The sequence below is a fragment of the Onychostoma macrolepis genome, chromosome 16 (genome assembly GCF_012432095.1).
Source record: "Onychostoma macrolepis isolate SWU-2019 chromosome 16, ASM1243209v1, whole genome shotgun sequence".
NCBI classification, from domain to species: Eukaryota; Metazoa; Chordata; class Actinopteri; order Cypriniformes; family Cyprinidae; genus Onychostoma; species Onychostoma macrolepis.
This window is the reverse complement of record NC_081170.1, coordinates 26,585,388-26,595,048: the sequence shown is the minus strand read 5'-3', so window position 1 is coordinate 26,595,048 and position 9,661 is coordinate 26,585,388. Positions and strand designations below refer to the sequence as shown.

Sequence of the window (9,661 nt, the reverse complement as noted above, 5' to 3'; positions counted from 1 at the left end):
TGGCCATGATTTAAAGTGACTACTTTGTGTTTTTAAAAATTTGTTTATATCGCGGAATGTAAATATATCCACGTAACATAGTGCTACGAGTTACTGATGTTTTAACCCTCTAAGCGCCAAAGTCGCAAAATTGCAACAAGACATACTTCATTAAATAGACTGTAGTTCCTAATATAGTGTAATATCTCATTTGTATTCCCTACCACTAGATGGCAGACATGTAGTCCTTCGATTCTAGACCAAAATTGTTCGAGGAAATAGCAGAGCAAGTGAGCTATCGTGTCATTGATGCGGAAGCAGTTCAGTTCATAGCGTCTGAGTAAATTGTGAGATTTGTGAGAGAAAATCGCCAAATGGCTAATAAAAAGTTGTACTGTGAGGATGTGTTGCAAATGTTATTCGCCTGTTCTGACTCTGAAGGGGAATATTTGCCTTTGGAAATGACGATCGGCCGTCTAATGATCGCGCATCTCCCGGTACATCTTTGCATAAGCAATGGCGCCGCAGTAAATGGCGAGTGTTCACGAAGCACCATCAAGTGATCATTTTGAGCCTTTGCCCAACGGGGATGAGGGTGGCAGGGGTGGACGTGGTCTTAGTGTCCATAGGAGAGGCATCGCGTTTGCTGATGATCGGCCAGACGGCGTCTTTTTTTCTGATCGCGTGCACTCAAAGGGCCGCTGGCAGACAGTACAGGTGCAGTCAGTGTGGGGTAGGTCTGTGCGCTGTGCCATGCAATGAGAGGTACCATACTCTCAAGAACTATAAACTGTCACCTAGATACCTGATTGGGCAGATAAGCTGGTCAACTGATAAAAAAATAGGTACATGTATTTTACTATGGCACAGTAATATAGTAATAATTTGCTACTTTCTCCTGTTTTACTGTTGATTTCCTCTTTTCATGATCATTTGGAATGAGGATAAAAATACAAAAAACAAAACAAAAAAACATGCAAATAAGTTCACACATCCATTCAATATCTATTATTTCCTGAATATTACTGATGAACTGATCAAAAAGTAGGCTACTGTTCACATGCGTTTTACTACTATATAGTATAGTAATATAGTAATAATTTAGTACTTTCTCCTGTTTTATTGTTGGTTTCTTCTTTTCCTGATCATTTGGAATGAGGATAAAAAGACAAAAAAAAAACTAAAAAACATGCAAATAAGTTCAAATATCAATTCAATATCTACTATTTCCTGAATATTATGAAATTCAAGAGGGCCGCCCCCTGATGACATCACAATATGCAAATTAGATGAGTATATTTACACCCCACATAAACTTTAGGTCATGCCCAACATTTTTCTAATTTACAGTAGATCTCTATCTTTAAGCCCTTTCAAGTTACAAGCTTTTGAAATCTTGATGTCAAAATCCAGCATTTTTTTTCAAAAAAACCCTGGCGCCTAAAGGGTTAATAGAGAAACATGCATGAATGACAGAATAAATAGAGGGACATGTATGATGTTAATACAGAAGGCCGCCATTTGCTGATCTTATTTTTAATAACAGTATGAAATAGTAAAAATAACTAACGTTATATTGTTATTTTATTGTAAAATAAAATGTCTCACTGTGGAACATGAAAAACTGGCATATACACTTGTTCAACAGAGAGGACATGAAACCACCATTCTTGGACTCTGAAGAATACTATGCAAACCATGCTTTTGGATCTACTGTTAAGTTTTTGTAATAAAGCTGGTGAGTAGGCTAAATTTCTGTAAGCCCATGTCTCTGTCAGTAAGTCAACAATATTGTTCTATTAAACCTGTTAATACTCATTTGTGTGTGTGTGTGTGTGTGTGTGTGTGTGTGTGTGTGTTTTCCTCTCATGGTCCAGAGGTTTTGGGATTGAAAATCTTCTGCCACATGATCCGTAAAAGTGAGTATACATGTCATGCTAACATTTAATTCTTTAAATGATCATGTGCTATTATATGTGCTGAAATGTGAACACAGCAAAGCAGGTAAACTCTGCACCAAGGCACCACTCTGATTCAAAGTTCATTCTTGAGTTTAGCTCACTCAACATGAAAACTCCCTCATCATTTTCTCACCCTCATGTCTTTTTTGATCTTCTTTTGTGTTCCACAGAAAAAAGTCAGTTATGCAGATTGGAAAAGACATGGGTGAGTAAATGATGACATATCCAACTTATTCTTCACATAAAAATGGGCCATTTGTAGATGGGTCTTGCTTCCGGTCTCTTTTACTTCCAAATATTTTTAGCTGTACAGAACCGCTCGTTTTGCTGCTTGATATTGCAAATTGGTGTGTCTTACCATGTTATTTTAGTGTATTAGCTTAATTATGAACACTGGTTTGTAATGCAAACAGTTTTACCGTTTACTGCATGTTGTTATTCTTGTCGTTGTTTCCCTATAGCGGCTAATGAACTGGAAGTCTCGCCCATAGGCTTACTTCCGTGTTTAGGAATAAGGTGGATAAGTATGATATCTTGAGTAATTTAATGATCTCCTCAAGTAGATTTGTTAGACATTTCACCCCCTTGTGATAGAAAAACAGTGTAAACCGATTAATAATTATATTAGTTATAAATATACAGGTATTAGCATATTAGCAATTGATACAAATATTAATTATTTTTATTTTTTGGTGTACTAATTGATATTTTTCTGGGTACAAAATTTATTTACTTTATGATACATCTGAGAAAAGTTGTTCATTGTTGTGAATACTAATTTCTTTATAACTACCATCTCAAAGTAGAGTACACACACAGCAGTGAGTAAAGAACACACACCCAGAGCAGTAGTCAGCCATTTTTATTGTGCGGCCTGTGTGGGTAACGTGCCTTGCTCAAGGGCACCTCAGGCCCCGTTTACACTAGTGCGTTTTTTAAAAGAGCGCTGTTCATTCACTCATCTCCATTTCCTGCCAGTATTGAGACTCGAACCCATGACCTTCAGGTTACAAGTCTGACTCTCTAACCATTAGGTCACAACTAGATCATTAAATTAGCCAGAATGTCTCATAATGTCAAATGTTGTTTATAGAAAAGGTACACAAAGAAGTCCTTTTCAATAAATCTCTTTTTTTATTTTATTTTTTATTTAACCCCCAGATGCAGCAAGGATCCAGCTGATTATCTGCTGTGACTGTCACTTCTGGTGCAGAATCATGGACCTTTATTTGTATGTTTTGATTTGACTTATTACACTTGTGTAGCTAGTATTCAGGATTAAAATACAATGTAATTTTTGTCCACATATATTATCAGAGCTAAAAAATCATGATACTATAACCCTAACTTGTAAGATAAAAATGTAATTTTTAGTTTTTCAATTGCTCCTGAAGAATTCCTCCTCAGGAATTTGTTTACATAAATTTACATCTAAATAATGAAACAGTTTTAAGCATGGAATACACTACACGACTTCTGAACAGATTTTTAAAACAGATTTTTGACTTACCGACTTTGTAAATAATGACAAAGGAAAGCTGGGCATCATATCCTTAAGCCTGGAATACAGTACACAATTTTTGCCCTGATTTTCCGCCAATTTACAGTCAGGAGAAGTTGACGCTAGTTGCCGAAAGTCAGAGCCAGTCTGCAGATTTGAGATGACAGATTCCATAGAAAATTCCATAGTGTATGATACTCACAGACTCCGTTTTTAAGCTTCAGACTCTGATTCTATCCAGTCGGAGGATATCAAACGTTTGATATTTTCAGCCGATTTTACAATGCATATTGTTTTCATTTGTCATGCGTCTCCTAGCAACAAGGCTCATGTTTCTGAGTGAGTTTGTTGTGATCGGAACAACTTTAAATTCTGGTAGTGTATGATCCTCAGTCATGTAGTGTATGATGCCCAGTTTTCCTTTGTCGCTATTCACAAAGTCAGTATATGTATGATGCCTAGTGTTTTAAAAATCTGTTCAGATTTTAAAAGTCATGTAGTGTATTCCAGCCTTTAGAATTAACAGTCATTTGAAACAGTGGCAATCTTGTAGATGTTTTGTATTTCTTCTTTTGAGAATATTTAATTCAACTTCAGATCAAACTGTTCTGTTAATTGGTACAGTATTGTAAATGTTGAAATGTATTTCCTTTCAAAAAAAACTGAATGATTACATTTTCAGTTTTGTACAGTATATGTACAGACTTTGTATTTTGTCTTTCAAAATAAAACTTTTAATTTACAATCTTGAGCATGCTTTAACACTTTCATTTGTTTGTTTGTTTGTTTGTTTTTTAATAACCTGTAATATAACAATTGTTTCTCTGCAGAACTTTTGGGCTAGTGCTTTCAGCACTTTATTGAATGCGTTTGATCATAATAATCTAGGAAAAATCTGTAAAATGATAGTGTTCCCCTGTACAGTGTTTAGTGATGTCACTTTATTGAATTTGTCAGTAATAATCTAAGACAAATCCATAAAATAACAGTTTTGCACTGTAAAAAAAAAAAGAAAGAAAGAGTCCAATGACTGGCAGTAGCGGCTGCCAAACAAAAACCATAAAACTGAAGTAAATTTTTTTAAAATGGGACAAACCACACTCATATAATGGTGGAATACCATTCATAGGCCTTAAATACGGGACGATTCTATGTTAATGTCAAACCCTGTTTGCAAATATGTGCTAATATTGCCAACTTCTTGGAAAATTATGGCAGACTGCTGATATTACTGAACTCATAGTGTGAAATATCCCAAAACATTGCTTTTGGTACCATATAATAGTTATAAATTGCTCAGTCAGTTGTTCTTTGTTCTCTTTTGTGTACATGCAACAGACCCAAGTAAATGTTAAGAGATGTGTTCACATCCTCACTGCCTTTTAGCATCAACATCAGGAAGGTTTTAGGTTTTGAAATTGCGTGATATCAGTTGTGTCTCCAGAAGATAAAAACCTAGCAGTTTGGGTGGGCCCATGATCTTCCATCTAGCACCACAGTAGAACCAATGTGACTTCTACATTAGATATGACAGACTTGACACAAACTATAACAAGTGGTTCATAATGTGTTATGTATAATCAATTATTTGGACATTTAACTCCTCTTCCTTTTGTGTTCACAGGTTGATGACAAATGTGGTAATGGCCAGTTTCAATAGGGATGTAATGCAATGTCTGTCCAACATTGAAATCAATTTAACTTTGGTTTCTGAAGTCAACCCGATTTTCATTTTCAACCAAAATGCAAATCTGTCCAACGTTGGAGATTGACGGCAATTTGACGATGGGTTCTGACGTCAATCTTACGTTGGGTTCTGACGTCAACCCGATTTTCATTTTCAACCAAAATGCAACATCTATCCAACGTTGGAGATTGACGTCAATCTTACGTTGGGTTCTGACGTCAACCCGATTTTCATTTTCAACCAAAATGCAACGTCTGTCCAACGTTGGAGATTGACGTCAATCTTACGTTGGGTTCTGACGTCGATATGACGTTGGGTTTTGACGTCAACCTGATTTTCATTTTCAACCAAAATGCAACGTCTGTCCAACGTTGGAGATTGACGTCAATCTTATGTTAGGTTCTGACGTCAATCTGACGTTGGGTTCTGACGTCAACCCGATTTTAATTTTCAACCAAAATACAACGTCTCTCCGACGTTGGAATCCAACGTCAACCTGACGTTATATTGACGGGCCGAATCTGAATTCTCATCAATGTCAAAAGGTCTGAAATAATTATTACAAAACTTGTTTTTAATAAACATGCTTATAACTACATATAACAATTCAACTTCATATTTGCTAGTTAACATATTCATGATGTCGTACTTGTTTAATCTCTGAACTGTTACATACACTACTGCATTTTAATACAACTAAAATAGCACTTCAATGCAACTTGCAGTCACTTCAACTGAATTGCTAAAATCTTGAATTATAACTGCAATAGTCTGCTGCGGTTCAGTCCGTCGTGGAATGTGGTGCTAACTCTGCCGGTCGAGAAAGACGACCTGCGTCAGGAAGGAGAAACACTGTGCTTGCGGGGCGAAACCAGTGACATTATTCTACTGAATGAAAACTAAATGTCGCTAGTTGGTATGCACTTTGTCTTAAAAAAAAAAAAAGTCGGTAAACACTGCAACACTGGTTCATGCGCCCCTGTGTGTGTGTGCCACGGAAATCTGAGTGATATGAGTGCACTTAAAATACGAAGTGGAGGCGGGTCCGGATTGAATTCCCTCCCGGTCCATATCAGGACCAGAGTCCAGACTTTGAGAAGGGCTGATCTAAACCCATAATACATGACACAACCACTAGTACATGATATATTGCTTTATTTCTGATAAGTACAGTTCAATTATTATTATTTATTATTATTATGCTAGCTATATATATATATATATATATATATATATATATATATATATATATATATATATATATATATAATACTGATGAAATTATTTCTATTAAATATATTTTCACAGTGTCAAGTTTCCATCTGTACTGTAGAATAATCTATAAGGGAGCAGCATTTTGTTTTGAGAGACAAAGCTGCAGGAACCCTTTCTAAAACTAAATGAATCAGGCTGCTTGTTTTCTTTTCCCTGTAATTATGATGCTAATATCGACACTCTGAACAAAGTAGCAATTTCAGTGACTGATGTGAGTGAATTAGGCCATCCTCTTCAAAGGCTGGAATAGCTTTGGATATCGCAAAGGCTATAAAAATGAGCTGTGAAAAAGTCAGAAATGATTGTGTGATTTCATCTGCATGCTTACACCATCACCTGAATTGTGCATGGGCCATTGTGTTGAAATATCATAACTTGATGGGTAAAAGCCCTCAAATGAACCTCCTTACAATGCTATCCAAAATTACCATTTATGGCATCATTGCAAATGTAGTAGAACAGTTAGTCAACAGTTCGTATGCAAAAATTAATTTAGAGTGAGATGCAAGAGATGGGATGCCAGAACAAAAGGCAGCTTTTTGTGGGTTCTTTAGTCTGACAGTGATAATTAGATATATGAAATTGAAATTCCCCTGTGGGGGGTCCAGTTGACAAGACTGTTGTTGTGTTGGAGCACTTGGACACAGCCTGCCCCTTTTTGTGTGTGTGTGTGTGTTTACTGTGTTGCAGCTTCTATATCCCTTCCAGAGACATACACAAACCCTCACAACCTATTTGATACCGATATCAAAATGAAATGTATACATCATTATACATCTAGCAAAAACGGTGTTAGCTTTTAGAATTTATTTATTTGAAAAACATTCACAGTTTTATGCAACTTTGTGGACATGTAACATTGTGTTTATTACATATAATTTGATGTTTCTCAGAATGTGAACAGGGAATTTTATAAGGACATATATCTGGTTCAAATCTAGTTCCCACGTGTTTGAAATGCAATTGTCAGCTTTAACCACAACATGATTTCCTCAACATTCCTCTGAAGTGAAAATTGCCCTGTGTTTTGCACAATATCTAAGTTACTTGTAAGGAAGACACCCCACTTAATAAGTGGTATTAACCCTCTAAGTCTAACCATGTTTTATTAACAAATGGAAAGTCAGCCAGCTATTTTTTGTGTCTATTTTTTGTGTCTTCAGCCCCAACTAGTGATGGGGCTAGTGATCTTTTGTTTCGAATCATTGTTTCGGAGCGCGTATCAAACCGGCCAGGTCACGTGATTTTAGCAAACGAAGCTTCGTTACGTCACACAGTTTCGAAACTCTGATGGTTCACCACTAGGGGGTGTTGATCTCAAAGTGAACCCTTGAACCACTTCTGGTTGCCCAGTTAATCATGTGACATGAAATCCCAAGACATTTTATAATAAAAAATAAATTATTCAGGGACAGATGTTGTGGGTTGAACAAAAGATAACTTCCCTTTAACACGGATGGCTATATAGTTGAAAAATGTGTAAAAACATTCAGTACTTTCAACGCTCAAATCACATCATACCTTAAAAATAACAAAATGAGCTTACAATAGAATTAAATTCACCTCCTCCTCCTGACTGATAACACTACTCTTGCCTGCTGGTTTTTATAGACAGCTCTAATGAAAACACTTAACCCTTTAATGTACATCAGTTACTGTACCATGAACTAACATAAATAATTTTTTACTAACACAAAAATTTAGTAAAACATATGTTGTTAATACTTAGTTTGTTAGTTTTGAATTAACTTGTTAAAAACTATATTATTAAACTATACCAGTTAGCATGAACAATAATTATATAACATTTATTAATGTTAATGTTAAGTTAAAAATGTATTAATACATTATTAAAATTTAAAGTTGTATCTTAACATTAGTTTATGTTCTGTGAATTAACATAAAATTAATATTTTTAATGTTAGTATTAACTAACATTAAATAAGATTAATAAATGATTTTAAAATATATTGTTCCTTTTAGTTCATGTCAATTAATGTAATAACTTATGTTAACCAAAGAGACCTTAATGTAAACTGTTACCAATACTTTTTAGATTATATAACTATTTAAAAAGTATATGATAATATATATATATATATATATATATATATACATATATATATATATGTATGTATATATATATATATATATATATATATATATATATATATATATATATATATATATTTATGTGTATATATATGTAAAAGAATACTGACAGTACAGAACATTTCAGCTGATTCTATGCATTATTTTACATTCTGATAGACATATAGGCAGCTCAGGCAGCTCTTGAAAATTAATGCTATGCCTCCATCTGGTGGTCATCCTTGGTATTACATTTCACATTTAAACCAATTTCAGTGATAGTTTTCATTGTTTTGTGGCCCCTGAGCATGATACATTTTTGAAACCAAGCATGTTTCCTCAGAATGACTTGTTATATTTATGTAAAAAGTTTTGAAGTGTTTGGAAACTGCACATTAAAGATATAAGAATTTTACTGTTACTTTAATAAATCACCATTACCACACTGTTCGAGATATCCTAAATCCGTCCGCAATTTAAAATCTTCAGTATATTGGCATCATGTTGACAAAGTTTGGTGTGAACGACTTGTTTCTGCTTGGAGGAGTATGAGTTTATTTCCAGCCTGTTTTCTCAAAAAACAAATATTCAAATAAAAATTGTTTTGTGGCCCCTGAGCATGATACATTTTTGAAACTAAGCATGTTTCCTCAGAATGATTTGTTATATTTATGTAAATTTATGTAAAAAGTTTTGAAGTGTTAGGAAACTGCACTTTAAAGATATAAGAAAATTACTGCTATTTGTTTTACTGTTACTTTAATAAATCACCATTACCACACCGTTCGAGATATCCTAAATCCGTCCGCAATTTAAAATCTTCAGTATATTGGCATCATGTTGACAAAGTTTGGTGTGAACTACTTGTTTCTGCTTGGAGGAGTATGAGTTTATTTACAACCTGTTTTCTCAAAAAACAAACATTAAAATAAAAATAGCCGACTTCCTGTTGGTCGTAGCTAATGACTGTAAATTAGAAAGTTATCCGTCTTAATAAGAACAATTTATGTACCGAGTTTGGTGTCTGTAGCTAAAACTAACCCCCAAACTTTTGACAAAAGGTGGCGCTATAGAGTGCCTCTTCCATGCCCATTTATGAGCTTTTGTTGGTGTCTAACTATCATTAATACGGATATGTCTATCGAGTTTCACGGAATTCTAAGCATG

General features: G+C 34.6%; 1 long non-coding RNA gene across 1 annotated transcript; it reads left to right on the top strand.

Moving 5' to 3' along the window:
* The first annotated feature begins 1,625 nt into the window (after window positions 1-1,625).
* LOC131522559 (uncharacterized) lies at window positions 1,626-3,342 on the top strand. The gene is made up of 4 exons (XR_009266558.1): window positions 1,626-1,717; window positions 1,857-1,898; window positions 2,111-2,145; window positions 3,102-3,342. It is a non-coding gene; the product is annotated as an uncharacterized LOC131522559 (long non-coding RNA).
* Window positions 3,343-9,661: the final 6,319 nt, after the last annotated feature.